The following is a 14,308-nucleotide window of genomic DNA, read 5'->3' as shown; positions in this document are numbered from 1 at the left end:
TAATGTTGGCCATTTGAGATGCCGGCGTTCTGTAATCTTGTCGTGCTGGCATTGTTTACGTGCCTGATATTTTTATTATTTATTTTGTAAGTCTGCATGTCCAGTTACTTCATGTCCCATAGCACAGACACGCACGTAGTCTAATCTCATGGAATTTTTTGTAGTCTAGAGAATTGGTCTTCATATGTTAAGTATTCTGTAATCTCTGAATTAAACTAATCTTATTATTTTGTTTGTTTTGGTACAGTGAGTAACAAAAATATTCGGACATCCGTCAACTAACAATTCAGTGACATAATATATTATCATACAAATATATAAAAATAAGCTTTTCTTACTTTTTCCTAAAAGCATCGCATTTCATATAAACATTTTCAACACAACAATTCCAATTAACTTAATTTTCTTCTAATTATTAAAACATAAAGGAAAATATTTGATTTCTAATACTAACAAAAATATTCGGGCACTTTTTGAAAACAAAGAATACTATTCCAGCTCATTATTAGTACATTGTAGGACCACCTTCCTGCTTAATAACCTCTTTCACTCGGCATGGCATGCTATGTACTAATTTTTTTGTTATGTCTATAGGAATGTTCACCCATTCTTCTTGAAGTCTTGCTTTTAGCTCTTCTTTAGAAGAAATAGACCTTGATCCAACCCTCCTGTCAAGTTCTTCCCATAAATGTTCAATAGGGTTCAAATCCGGCGATTGTGGAGGAGGATGAAGCACTTTAAGGCATTTGTAGAGCAGAAATTCTTGTACAATATAGGAGTTATGCTTGGGATCGTTGTTCTGGTAAAACATAAATTCCTTTTCAATTCCGAGCTTTTCTGCACTTTTCACTAAATTATGTTGCAGGAGGTGTAGATAGTCTTCCTTCTTCATGATATCCTCGATGAACACCAATTCACCAACCCCAGAAGCTGACATGCACCCCCATATCATCACATTTCCTCTACCGTGTTTAACAGTAGCTCGCAAATTCTTGGTTTTCATTTTCTCCTTAGGCTTTCTTCACACCATTTGTCTACCATCGCTGCTAAAAACATTGAATTTGCTCTCATCAGAAAAAAGAGCTTTTTCCCACTAATCTTCGCCTTTATTTTCATATTCCTTAGCAAACTGAAGTCGTTTACGTCTGTTCCGTTCACAAACATAAGACTTTTTTCGTGCTATTCTTCCGTTGTAGCCCCGTTTATGTAATGCCCTTCTAATTGTTTGGGCATGCACTTTTTTACCCGTAGCCGATTCAATTTCAGAAGCTAACTTCGGGGCACTTACACGAGGGTTCTTTTTAATCTGTCTGATAATAAGAGATTCTTCTCTGTCTGTGGGGACTTTTCTGTGCTTTTCCCAACAGGGCTGTCCGAATATTTATGTTACTTAGTAAATTGTATATTTTTTTATTTTTATATAAATATATTAACATACCATTTCATTAGCAAGCTCTTATTATGTCCATGTTATGCAAATTGATTTATTTGACGTAATCGCAAACGTAATTTCTGCGTTTTTGCAAACATGTTTAGTAACATACACATAAAAATTTGGAATATTAAGTGTCCGAATAATTCTGTTATTCATTGTATCTACGAAACAATTTTATTTTTAAATTTCTAAATGTAATGAATAAATGCCCAGCAAATACATTTTCATTAAAAAGTTGTGTATTTATATTGTTAATCTGTTAATTATTTGCTAAAGCTTCACTTCTAATATTGCATTGTGTATGTTTTTACCCGTTGCTTACGAGATTATTCGTACGCAACGCGACGGTTTTTATTTGCAAGAAAAAGAACACAGAGCGAGTATAAAGTTGGTCCTCATTGGTTGATGGAATGGAGTAGAGGGGGTGGAAAGATATGCCTAACTTAATGTATTTGAAAACAATTCAGACACTTAGTAAATTTTCAAGTTTTCTTGAATATTTAATAAGTAAAGGAATAGGAACATACATAAATGGAATTAACTGTTCTAAATATACCAATTTGCTTCACATGGACGTACTAAGCGCATAGCAGTGCAATTTTATTATTTTATAGAAACATGCCACTATTGGTACCGAACGCTTCTCATTTTAATTTCGAGTGGGGATCGCAGATGTGCAGTTCATGGTTGTTTGTAACCGGTGAAGTGCTGTGTGCGTGAATTAATTTTTGTGTTGGATATTGAGATTTTGGATAAATGTACGGCCTGAGAATATCTTCACGAGTTGAAAGGTTAGTTACGCACTTTTATTATAGCCTAGACTATATTTGACATTTTCTATAGGCTAGATGGTTTGTCAAAATCTTGCGTTGGTAATTTTAAAGGTGAAACTAGGGTTGAGGTTGAACCCGCGATTTCGGAAGTGAAAATCGTTGAATTTAGAAGGGATTTTTGTGGATATTTGGTTGATGGTATATACTACATAACAAAAGCATAAACTAACCAAACGTAACTTGTCACAGATTCATATATGCAAAGTGTATAGGCCTAATCGCGAGTACGAAGAGAACTACTTCAGCTCTAGTTTAGCTATTTAAAACTATGATAAATGATAGAACAAGAATGTTAGTTCAGTATCATGTATGCATTTCTTTGCATGTAACACAACAGTTTAAAAATAAAGCTCTTTGAAGTTAAATAAAGAGGTATAATACAGTAAATTTTTTAAATTTATTTATCTTCGAATTTTTACTAGTTTCAGATTTTATGCATGGATACGTGTCTGCGTGTGCGTGCGTATGTATGCGTGTGTATGGTAAAATGCAACGTGGTATGACTGGGTTATTTCCAAAACCAAAGATAAGTAGGACTACATTGAGTGCGTACAGTTGCCTGGGTTATTTCCAAAACCAAAGATAAGTAGGACTACATTGAGTGGGTACAGTTGCCTGGAAACTATATTCTGCAAAGCATAAAGTTGGGTTATAAGATCATAGCAGTCCATGTTTTCATAGTGTAGCTTTCACACCGCTTAAGTTACTGATACAAATGTGGCATTCATTCATGCATTCATATATGTATGTATGTATGTATGTATGTATGTATGTATGTATGTATGTATGTATGTATGTATGTATGTATGTATGTATGTATGTATGTATGTATGTATATATTATTTCATGGATCTTACATTAGAAATGAAGCTATAAGATGTGGAACAAGTCAAAATTTTACAAGATTACAATTATTTTTTGCGAGATGTGAGATGAGGCCGAGGATTCGCAAACAGGTTACCTGGCATTTGCCTTATGGTTGGGGAAAACCTCGGAAAAATCCAACCACGTAATCAGACCAAACGGGGATGAAGTGAGGTGAGGCCATAGATCACTCGGCTTCCGCCCCACGTCTGAGGACATCTTCGGAAGAAACCAGTCAGACCAAATGTTTAAGAATTTTCGTTAACCCGTTCTGCGTTTGTGTAAGAGAGATAATAATATTATGAAATACTAGTTAATTGGTCACTTTGTTCCAATTTGGCTTCCTCAGATAGATTGTGATGGAATCTTTTTGGATCACGAAAATAGAGGAGCCATAATAAAATTAGGCCTCTATTTTGTACTCGTTTTCATCTTGTTATATTTTTAAAACATACACATTAATTCAAACGAGTTTATCATACTTTTTGTGGTATTGACCTACTACTCGTGTATAAAGTTAACATTCCAGTTGTAAAATATACAATAGTTATTCGACATCCGAGGGTACCTCAGAGGTAACCTGCCTTAGTAAAGAACTTCGTTTAAATGTACTAAGCGTCATTCCTCGCAATGCAAGGTCTATTTCAAATTGAACTCTTTCATTCATTCAATGTTCTGCCCAAGGGCAGGTCTTTCACTGCAAACCCAGCTTTTTCAAAAATTTCCTGTTTTCTGTCTTCCTCTTTATCTTCTCATATTAGGATCTATATCTTAACGTCGTCTGTCATCTGATATCTTCTTCTGCTCCGAACTCTTCTCCTCTTCACCATTCCTTTCAGTGAATCATTTAGTAGGCAGTTTCTTCTCAGCTAGTGACCCAACCAATTCCTTTTCCTCTTCCTGATCAGTTTCAGCACATTCTTTCTTCACCCACTCTTTCCAACACAGCTTATCTCTCGTAGTACACCCCTATTATTTGAAGCTGTCCACTTGCTCTACTGCCTCATTTAGAATTCGCAGGTTTACCTTCTTTATTTGTATTCCTACGACCATGGTCTTTGTCTTATTTGCATTTATATTCATCTCAAACTGCTCACAGTTGTCATTTAGCTATTGAACTGTTTATCTATTATTTATTTATAAAAGGGGATGGCCTATTAGCTATTTAAATTTTATCTTTTGGTTAGTATTTTATACAAATTATGAAGTATAAATATTTAGATTCTATGCTACAGTGTTTGTTACGAGATAGTTACCCTTAATAAATCTTCATGCGATCCGTAGAAAAGTAGGACAGCGTTCATAAAACTTTCGTTGGTACAGAGAAGTGTTTCGACCCCCATTGTAAACCTCAAGTTTTTGTGAATAGAAACCAGGTTTTTGTGGATACAGTATAGATCTACTGCAACAGCTTCAAGTCGTCACCATGGCAACCACTGAAACAGCACCCAGAGTACATCCTGACAAGTAGCGACTTTTTCACATTATCAGTGGTAGGCAGCTGTTTTGTTCGGAAGAATTGAATCGTCATTACTGTGGTACAGCAATTATTGGTGTTCTGTCAGGCTATTCTTTTCGTAGTTATTTTATGTTGATGGAGGTAGAATTATTTTGAGCTTAGTTTTAAATTTAATTTAGCTGTGTAAGTATTTCTAACGCTATTTATAGTGTTCGTGCATTTATAAAATGTCGCAAGGTGGCAAGTTCTTACTCCCTCAGTTAACGGCAGTTTCACAGGACAAACTTTTACTTAATTACACCTCGTAGAATGAATATATTACCTGGTCAGAATTACTTTAACGAACTATGACTAGCCTAGGCCTACAGTATCGCTTCGTTTACTTTCGGTTTTCTCGTAACACAAGCAGAATAAACTTAGGTCTAACTATGGAAATGGATTCTTTGTTTTTCCGAAGAACCAAATATCACACAACTTCTATGCATTTTTGTTATCTTTATTGCGCCTATAAAACATGAACTCCATGAAAGACTGATTGATACAAATTAGTTAGAAAGAGAGAGAAATACCACTTCCAACATGGCGTCGCAGTGATTCTACAATCACGCTTTCAGACAGAAAGAACATTGCAGTGGTTTTCCCAGTTTGGTATAGAGCTCACGGCAAGCAGGCGGCCGGCCTGTGCAGACAGACACTCAGGTAGCTGAGTGGTTAAAGATCCGCCTGTCATGGTGTTCGAGTCCCGGTAAGGCTTGGAAATTTCATGTGAAAAATTCATATAGTAACTCTTGTCGCGGAAAAGACTGCAGTTTGGGTTTTTATCTCGTCTTTCTCCAGTTTTCCACGTGGCACGAAGGCCATGCAACACACCACTCCTAAATCTAAACACTTCACCAACACAGCAGAAGAATTACACGGAAAGTAACGTCAACACAACCACTCTACAGAGAAACTCAACTGGACTGTCGAGAATGCTTAAAACGGTTTGTCGCGTTTTGCATGATCTTCGTGCAAGTTACGCGCCACACGGTCAAGCTATATTATGTAACAGAACTCTCTGTACTAGGCCCTTCTTATGCTGTCCCTTCCATGCCTTGCATGCACATAAACAACAAGTGTATCTGCGTCTAAATCAATTTTAAATTCACTTACAAAATACACGAATATACAATTTAAGAATATTATACTACCATTGAATATAACGCACACAGGACATACTGCAAATCAGTGAGTTAGCAGACGGCAGAGTTCACGCATGCGCAGAATGAGAATATGTCCAATCGTGTTCTCCGCGAACGAAACTTGAGACTACACTAGGTATGGCCAGACGTCGCACACGATTCGAATCTTGAAAACTATCCCCTCCCTACGGGATGCTTGACATGCTATATTGTTCGTATTCTCAGTATCGTTTCGTATGAGGATAGGTATCGATTAACGCAGGGGTCGTCAGGAGGGTGCACGCTCGTGCTAGCGTCTCTTACCCTTGAGCCCGCTAGTGCATTTATAGGAGCGGACGGGTAAGCAATATTTCAGTGGCGGCTTTTCGTTCGTACCATAAATTACGTAACTCAGTGGAATTCAATAGTACTAACAGTGTAACGAAGCATCCGATGTTCACATGTGTATTTAAGTAAGCATATTTTACACAGTTAATAAATACTCAGGATATCCGTTTTAATGCCAATAACTTTAAAAAAAAGTTACTTCTGAAATCGTAAAGTCCAGTCAAAGGAGGAGACAAGCCAAAAAGCCACATTCATTGAATGTGAGGAAATAATTTCTCCGGACTAAATTCTATGACAATATATTATTCTAATGATAGCTTATATTTAAAATCTGTAAAATTTGGAATTTATGAGCACAGACGGCAGAATATTTAAATTTATGTAAATACTAGCCGTACCCGTGCGCCCCGCTGCACCCGTTAGAAATAAATATAAAGTAATTACATAATTAAAATAGGACATTTGATCCAGGGAACATTCGTGTTTGATAGAAGGATAAATCGTTTAATATGTTACTTAATTTAAATTGTATTTAAAATATTAAAATGCGATCATTTTGATCCAGAGACCACTCATTTGGTGCAATGACAATTGCTATTATCAATTATTTTTGGAAAAGCGAAAATTAACAGAAAAATTTTGGCTACAGATTTATTATTATGTTTATATTATATTATATTATGAAAAAGTGTGTTGATAACGGATGTACTCGAATTAGAAAGTTTTTAATTTGTTGTGGGAGCTTTTGAATCTCAGGAGGAATAACTTTTACAACAGCGCAACATAATCTGCTTGGCTCATTACCCAATTTTTTGTATTACATTTATTGCATATGTATTTTATGTATTTTAACACGATTCAATTGAGCATAGTTAAAATTTGAATTATAAAATAATGGATTGCTAATCTAACGCACTATTACTGCATACTAAATCAATACACTCCCCTTGTTCGTTAATTCTCTGAGATAAAAATGAATATGTTCATAAACATTATTATAAGAAATACAGGAAATGAATATACAGAATAACCTATCAAGTTTTCTGTGCATAAGAAGCTATTTTAATCTTACCTGTCCTCAATTCACTCACAAGTTACTGTAATAACATTATAGCATTATGTCCATCCAGAGAAACTACAATTTCCAATGATGAAATAATAATTAATTATACAAATCGGTTAATTTAGCTTCTGATATTACTTCATACAAACACAAAAACATTGTCTGTAGGCTATGTTTCACAGCTTTCGATTGTTGTGTCCAAGGCCCCTTATAGACGAAGTCATTTGTTTTTTATTTCAATACACCGCCTTAGATGGCAGTTATTTTAATTTTAAAACTCATTTATCTCATTAAATATCAGTCCTATCAAAATTTTTCATAGAATAAAACTTTTCAGAAATCATTTTTAAAGAAACGTTTGTTATGTAACATATTTCACAAAAATCAATAATAAGCGAGGTATTTCGATTTATTTAATTCAGGCTCCCTTATAACCCCCCTTTTAAATAACGTATTTTGAATGCCATATAGCCTAAAATCTAAGTTACAACGAACTTAATTTATATTCCAATTTTCATCGAAATCGGTTCAGCCATTATCGCGTGAAAAGGTAACAAACATACAGACAGACAGACAGACAGACATACAAACAAAAATTTCAAAAAAGCGATTTTCGGTTTCAGGGTGGTTAATTATATATGTTGGGACCAATTATTTTTGGAAAATCGAAAATTACCAGAAAAATTTTGGCTACAGATTTATTATTAGTATAGATTTTAATTGCGGTTTATTCTCATATCTGACTGGACCCCTCAATTTTGTTAATTCTTTATGCAAAACAATAATAAATTAGACCAAGCGAGTTGGCTCAGACATTAACGTCTGAGACTCGCAACAGGCAGGTCCAGGTTCAAACCCCGTAACCAGCCAAATTGACTGATGTTTTTCATGGTTTCCCTCACAAACGCCAATGTCGAATTGAAAATTAAATACTATGATTTATCATCGTCTCAATCATCAATATCATAAATATTAATCAAAATCTAAATTCAGTCACACGAACACAAGTCATCTACATTATTAACACACGACAATAGAAACAGGAACTCAACAATAGTAAAAACGACCAAATTATTACCCAAAGATCCTACACACGCGATGTGGCCACAGATGTTAAAGCGTGTGTAAATAAACTCAACAACCGAGGAAAACGTACCTTAAGAGACCGTTACTTGCTTTCAGTCCTCTGATGATTCACGTAGAAAAAGCATAGCTAAGCAGACCGAACAGGCGCTACTAGGAGCGAACAGCCCGTCTCAATAAAATCGTAATGAAACAGAAGTGCTGCGCATTCTCATAAGCGCTGAGTACTTATTCTTCTCGAAATTCTTTCATGGAGCGAGTCTTGATGGAAGTCCACTGGTAAGTAGGCAACAGTTTCGCACTACTGTCCACAAGTAGCATATTACAGGGGCACTCGTTTACTGCACATGCGCAGTGTGTTGTAACCGAAACTTGAACAATAAGGGAGCTCCAAATTTTTTTCCATATCTATACAGTACATACTCTTAGATCTGTGATTGATAATTTTGTACGCGGTCTGTAACAGTTGGTTTTGCCTAAATCCCAAAAGACACAAAACTTATACGAAAGTCGACCTGATTGGCGAGTTGGTATAGCGCTGGCCTTCTATGCCCAAGGTTACGGGTTCGATCCCGGGCCAGGTCGATGGTATTTAAGTGTGCTTAAATGCTACACGCTAATGTCAGTAGATTTACTGGCATGTAAAAGAACTCCTGCGGGACAAAATTCCCACACATCCGGCGACGCTGATATAACCTCCGCAGTCGGTAAATAAAACATAACATTAACCTATACGAAGGAACATAGTGTTCTATCGTCGTTAAAATTGCCCGTTCAAGACGTTAGGAAAATGCAATCATTTACTTACTTATTTACTTACATACTTACTTACTTACTTATTACATACTGGCTTTTAAGGAACCCGGAAGTTCATTGCCGGCCTCACATAAGCCCGCCATTGGTCCCTATCCTGAGCAAGATTAATCCATTCTCTATCATCACATCCCACCTCCTTCAAATCCATTTTTATATTATCTTCCCATCTACGTCTCGGCCTCCCTAAAGGTCTTTTTCCCTCCGGCCTCCTAACTAACACTCTATATGCATTTCTGGAATCGCCCATACGTGCTATATGCCCTGCCCATCTCAAACGTCTGGATTTAATGTTCTTAATTATGTCAGGTGAAGAATACAATGCGTGCAGTTCTGTGTTATGTAACTTTCTCCATTCTCCTGTAACTTCATCCTCTTCGCCCCAAATATTTTCCTAAGCACCTTATTCTCAAACACCCTTAACCTATGGTCCTCTCTCAAAGTGAGAGTCCAAGTTTCACAATCATAAAGAACAACCGGTAATATAACTGTTTTATAAATTCTAACTTTCAGACTTTTTTCACAGCAGACTAGATGATAAAAGCTTCTCAACCGAATAATAACACGCATTTATATTTATTCTGTGTTTAATTTCCTCCCGAGTATCATTTATATTTGTTACTGATGCTCCAAGATATTTGAACTTCTCCACCTCTTCAAAAGATAAATTTCCAATTTTTATATTTCCATTTCGTACAATATTCTCGTCACGAGACATAATCATATACTTTGTATTTTAGAGATTTACTTCCAAACCTATCTCTTTACTTGCTTCCAGTAAAATTCCCGTGTTTTCCCTAATCGTTTGCGGATTTTCTCCTAACATATTCACGTCATCCGCATAGACAAACAGCTGATGTAACCCGTTCAATTCCAAACCCTCTCTGTTATCCTGGACTTTCCTAATGACATACTCTAGAGCAAAGTTAAAAAGTAAAGGTGATAGTGCATCTCCTTGCTTTAGCCCACAGTGAATTGGAAACGCATCTGACAGAAACTGACCTATACGAACTCTGCTTATGTTTCACTGAGACACATTTTAATTAATGGAACTAGTTTCTTGGAAATACAAAATTCAATAAGAATATCATATTAAACTTCTCTCTTGATCGAGTCATATACCTTTTTGAAATCTATGAATAACTGATGCACTGTACCCTCCATTATCTGTCGAATACAAAATATCTGGTCAATAGTTGATCTATTACGCAATCATTTAACTATAATAATTCTCAAAACAAAAGCCTTATATTTCTGGAGGTAAATAATCTTAAACCCTCAGTTTCCTGGTAGTGCAGTGCGGACCAGAAATACTGCTGGAGTAATAGTTCATGCTAATTAAGTTATGTGACCTAATAAAGAAGATGAAAGCCGCAAGATCTTACCTTGTTGGCGAAACGATTAGTTCACTAGCATTACTTCCATTGGGTATCCCATTCCATTGTCTGGTATTCTGTTGTAGCCAAATGTTCGACTGGGTTTGTTGCAGACTCCCACTCCATGGGCTGCATGTCATTTTGAAATGATGCCTTCCAACTGCATGGGCTCCTGATGTCCCTAGAAAATTTCAGAAATGTGGAATAATGAATTTTAAAGTTTAAATCGAGGATGGAGAAGTTTTAAGGGCTATAAATGCAGTAATTTGCCTCACTACAGAACAGAACTAAAGTTGTGTGTCCCAAGATGTAGATTGACGCGTTTAAATTAGTCTTATTCCTAAATGAGTGGATTCTATGAAACATTTAGAGGTCACTTTCTCTGAAAATTTTCTCTATCGCAGGTAAATGTCTCTGTAAACCTACAATACTGGAAGAAACTGCATAGCCTACATTACTTTCATACATAGGCCTGTAATTCCTGAAATTGTTTCGAAAATTCTGAAAGATTTGTAAAAGGCCTCCAAAATTTTCGGAACGCTTGGAATTTATTTTAACACAGCTAGTGATATCTGGAGTAGATGGAGTAGGGAAAGGGACTCGTGTGCTGGGGATGATTACACTCCGGCTGACAGATTATGATGTGCGTATATTTTTATCTTTCCACGATCTCGGAGGTATACCTGGTAAGGTTTATCTTGTCTCGGTAGCAATAAAACCAAGTCCCTTCAAATGAGGGTGGAGATTATAGGAGTGTTGTAAATTTTCAGGATTCCTTTCAAAATCTTGTTATTGTACAGGCTACCGGAACTCAGTTTCTTGAAAGACAAGCTCAGTGACGGAACTTTACAGTACGAAGAGAGATATTTTGTTACTTTATTTTGCGCTACAGAATGTATCAACTAGCAGTAGCGGACGGTGGGTTTGAAAGTTGAGGAGGCCAAGACGTGATTGATGAGAATATAAAATATAAGGCCTGTGACATACCTCATTACCAAGCGCAGAATTTATAGATTTTAAGAAATTAAAATTAGGTTTTCCAATTTATGCTTTAGGATATTAAATCTTATGTTTAGGAATTTATATGATTTTACGGGGAAAAAAAAAATAAAAATAAACAACATACTGTTAATATATTACAACGGCTTGGTAAAGATTGCCTCTCTTTAGGACACTCCAAGCCCTAACCTACCAATTACGTCATATTGAATTTGAGAATGTTATGTTATGTTTTATTTAACGACGCTCGCAACTGCAGAGGTTATATCAGCGTCCCCGGATGTGCCGGAATTTTGTCCCGCAGGAGTTCTTTTACATGCCAGTAAATCTACTGACATGAGCCTGTCGCATTTAAGCACACTTAAATGCCATCGACCTGGCCCGGGATCGAACCCGCAACCTTGGGCATAGAAGGCCAGCGCCATACCAACTCGCCAACCAGGTCGACTTGGATTTGAGAATGTTACGCTTTGCTACATAAAACGAATAAGAAAAGCAATATTTCGAGAGTAAGTAGATAGCAACAAAATTGATTCGAACCTAAGAATCAGGGCTTGCTCAATACTATTACATAGTCTAATTTTACAGCAAATTAACTGGACGTTCCTCTTTCTTCGCCAACCGATCAAATAGGTCACAATATACTGAATAACTGCTACTAGAAGAAGCTAGAGACAAATCTGAATTTGTTTCTAAACTCTCGATATATTTAAAATACTGTATAAGTAAATACGTCTCGTAACACAAAAGAATAAAATAACAAGAACACCCACAAACAAGAGAAAATCTAACAACATAAATGAAAACTTTTACGCAGGGGGAGAAAACTAACAACACGTGACTCATTTTCTAAAACCAAGAAGAGAGAAAGAGAGAGAGCTTCCCAATACAGTCGAAACCGGCCGTAACTATAAGCAGTACAGTTGTCAGCGGTGGGTAGGACGTCTCCAAATCGGCTCCCTCGCGCGTTCTATTAAGTTTAAACACCCTTCTAACCAGCTATCTTATTGGTTGAACTGCTGTTGTCATAGTTACCGGGGAGTAGCGTCATGTAGCCGACACCTCTCTCCCGCTCTCGCATAGACACAGCAGGCTGCTAGATGTCGACTATACAGGTTACAGCGCTATCTGTTATTTTTCAATACGAATTATTTGTACTATCTACAGTATAGCGAACGGGCATCACCAACGGGATGTGTTCGGTTTTACGTAACTTACAGTACATCTTAGTCGTAGTGAATAGTAAAATTAATATAAAAGGAAAAATGTTCGTCATTTTCTGTAACTTGAATGTGATCTTAATTCAGCTGAAATTATTACTGCCATATTGTGTTCTGGTAAAATATTAGCGGAGGCCACTGCTACACTATATCCTACCCTATACTATATTATATTATACTATATGCAGTACTATATTATACTATATATTATAATACAATACTACAATATATATATATATATATATATATATGTTATACAATACCACACTATACTATATATTACTGTACATTATACTACTATACTATAATATACCATACTGTATAATAAAATATACTATAATATATTATACTATATACTATAACATACTATACTATACACTGTACCATACTTTATACTGTACTGAACTATTTTATACTATGCAAAAATATGCTTCCTTACAAATGGCTTTTAAAAACCTGGAGGTTCATTTCCGAGGCTTATTGTATGGTTTCGTAACAAGCTGGATTTTACGGACATGGGTTGTTAGCCCTTCGTCCAACCCCCAAGCTGGAGGACCACCCCTTATCGGCTGTCCACGACTGCTTATTCAATATATTCGCAGCTACCCTCCATATCTGGAGGCCGTCTCCTCTATCCGCAACCTGAGGACGCGCCATGCCGTGGTGATAGGGACCCACAATACATGGACTACACTACACTACACTGCACTACACTACACTACACTACACTACATTACACTACACTATACTGTCCTATATACTATACTGTACCATATACTATATACTACACTGTACTAAATACTATAGTGTACCATATACAATACTGTACTATACTATACTATACTATACTATACTATACTATACTACACTATACTATACTATACTATACTATACTATACTGTATACTATACCATATAAACTATACGATACTCTATACTATACTATATTATATACTATACTATACTGTATACGATAATATACTGTACATATGATAATCTATACTATACTATATTATACTATGCTATGTTATATACTATACTATATACTGTATACTATACTATATACACTATACGATACACTATACTATACTATACTAAACTATACTATACTATACTATACTCTACTACACTATACTATACTATACTATATACTATACTGTATACTAGACTATATATTATACGATATTCTATACTATAATATACTGTATAATATATTATTTATAGTATGCTATACCATACCATACTATAATCTATTATATACTACACTATACTGTATACCATACAATATATACTATACGATACTCTATATTATGCTGTACTACACTGTACTATAATATTCTATAGTATACTATACTATACTGTACTATACTATACTATATTACACTATATACTATACTGTATACTTTACTACATATACTATACGATACTCTATACTATACTATACTATACCATACTATACTATATACTATACTGTATAATATACTATATATTCTATACGATACTCTATACTATACTATACTGTACACTATGCTCTACTATATACCATATACTATATCATATATTATCTTGTATTCTACCATAGACTATAATGTATACTATACTAAATACTATACCATATACTATAACGTATACAATATACTATACCATATACTAAAC

General features: G+C 35.5%; 1 protein-coding gene across 26 annotated transcripts in view; it reads right to left on the bottom strand.

Annotated features, from left to right (window-relative positions):
- The window catches only part of LOC138705774 (uncharacterized), a 307,903-nt gene that overhangs the window by 13,585 nt on the left and 280,010 nt on the right, over positions 1-14,308 (bottom strand). For all 26 annotated transcript variants that reach the window (XR_011333771.1, XR_011333770.1, XR_011333777.1 and 23 more), the window contains one exon: positions 10,444-10,615. The gene's annotated coding sequence lies outside the window, so the exon portion shown is untranslated. The remainder of the gene's footprint in view (positions 1-10,443; positions 10,616-14,308) is intronic.

The sequence above is a fragment of the Periplaneta americana genome, chromosome 9, assembly GCF_040183065.1.
Source record: "Periplaneta americana isolate PAMFEO1 chromosome 9, P.americana_PAMFEO1_priV1, whole genome shotgun sequence".
NCBI classification, from domain to species: domain Eukaryota; kingdom Metazoa; phylum Arthropoda; class Insecta; order Blattodea; family Blattidae; genus Periplaneta; species Periplaneta americana.
The sequence above is the reverse complement of the archived record's forward strand: the minus strand, read 5'-3'. Positions and strand labels throughout refer to the sequence as shown.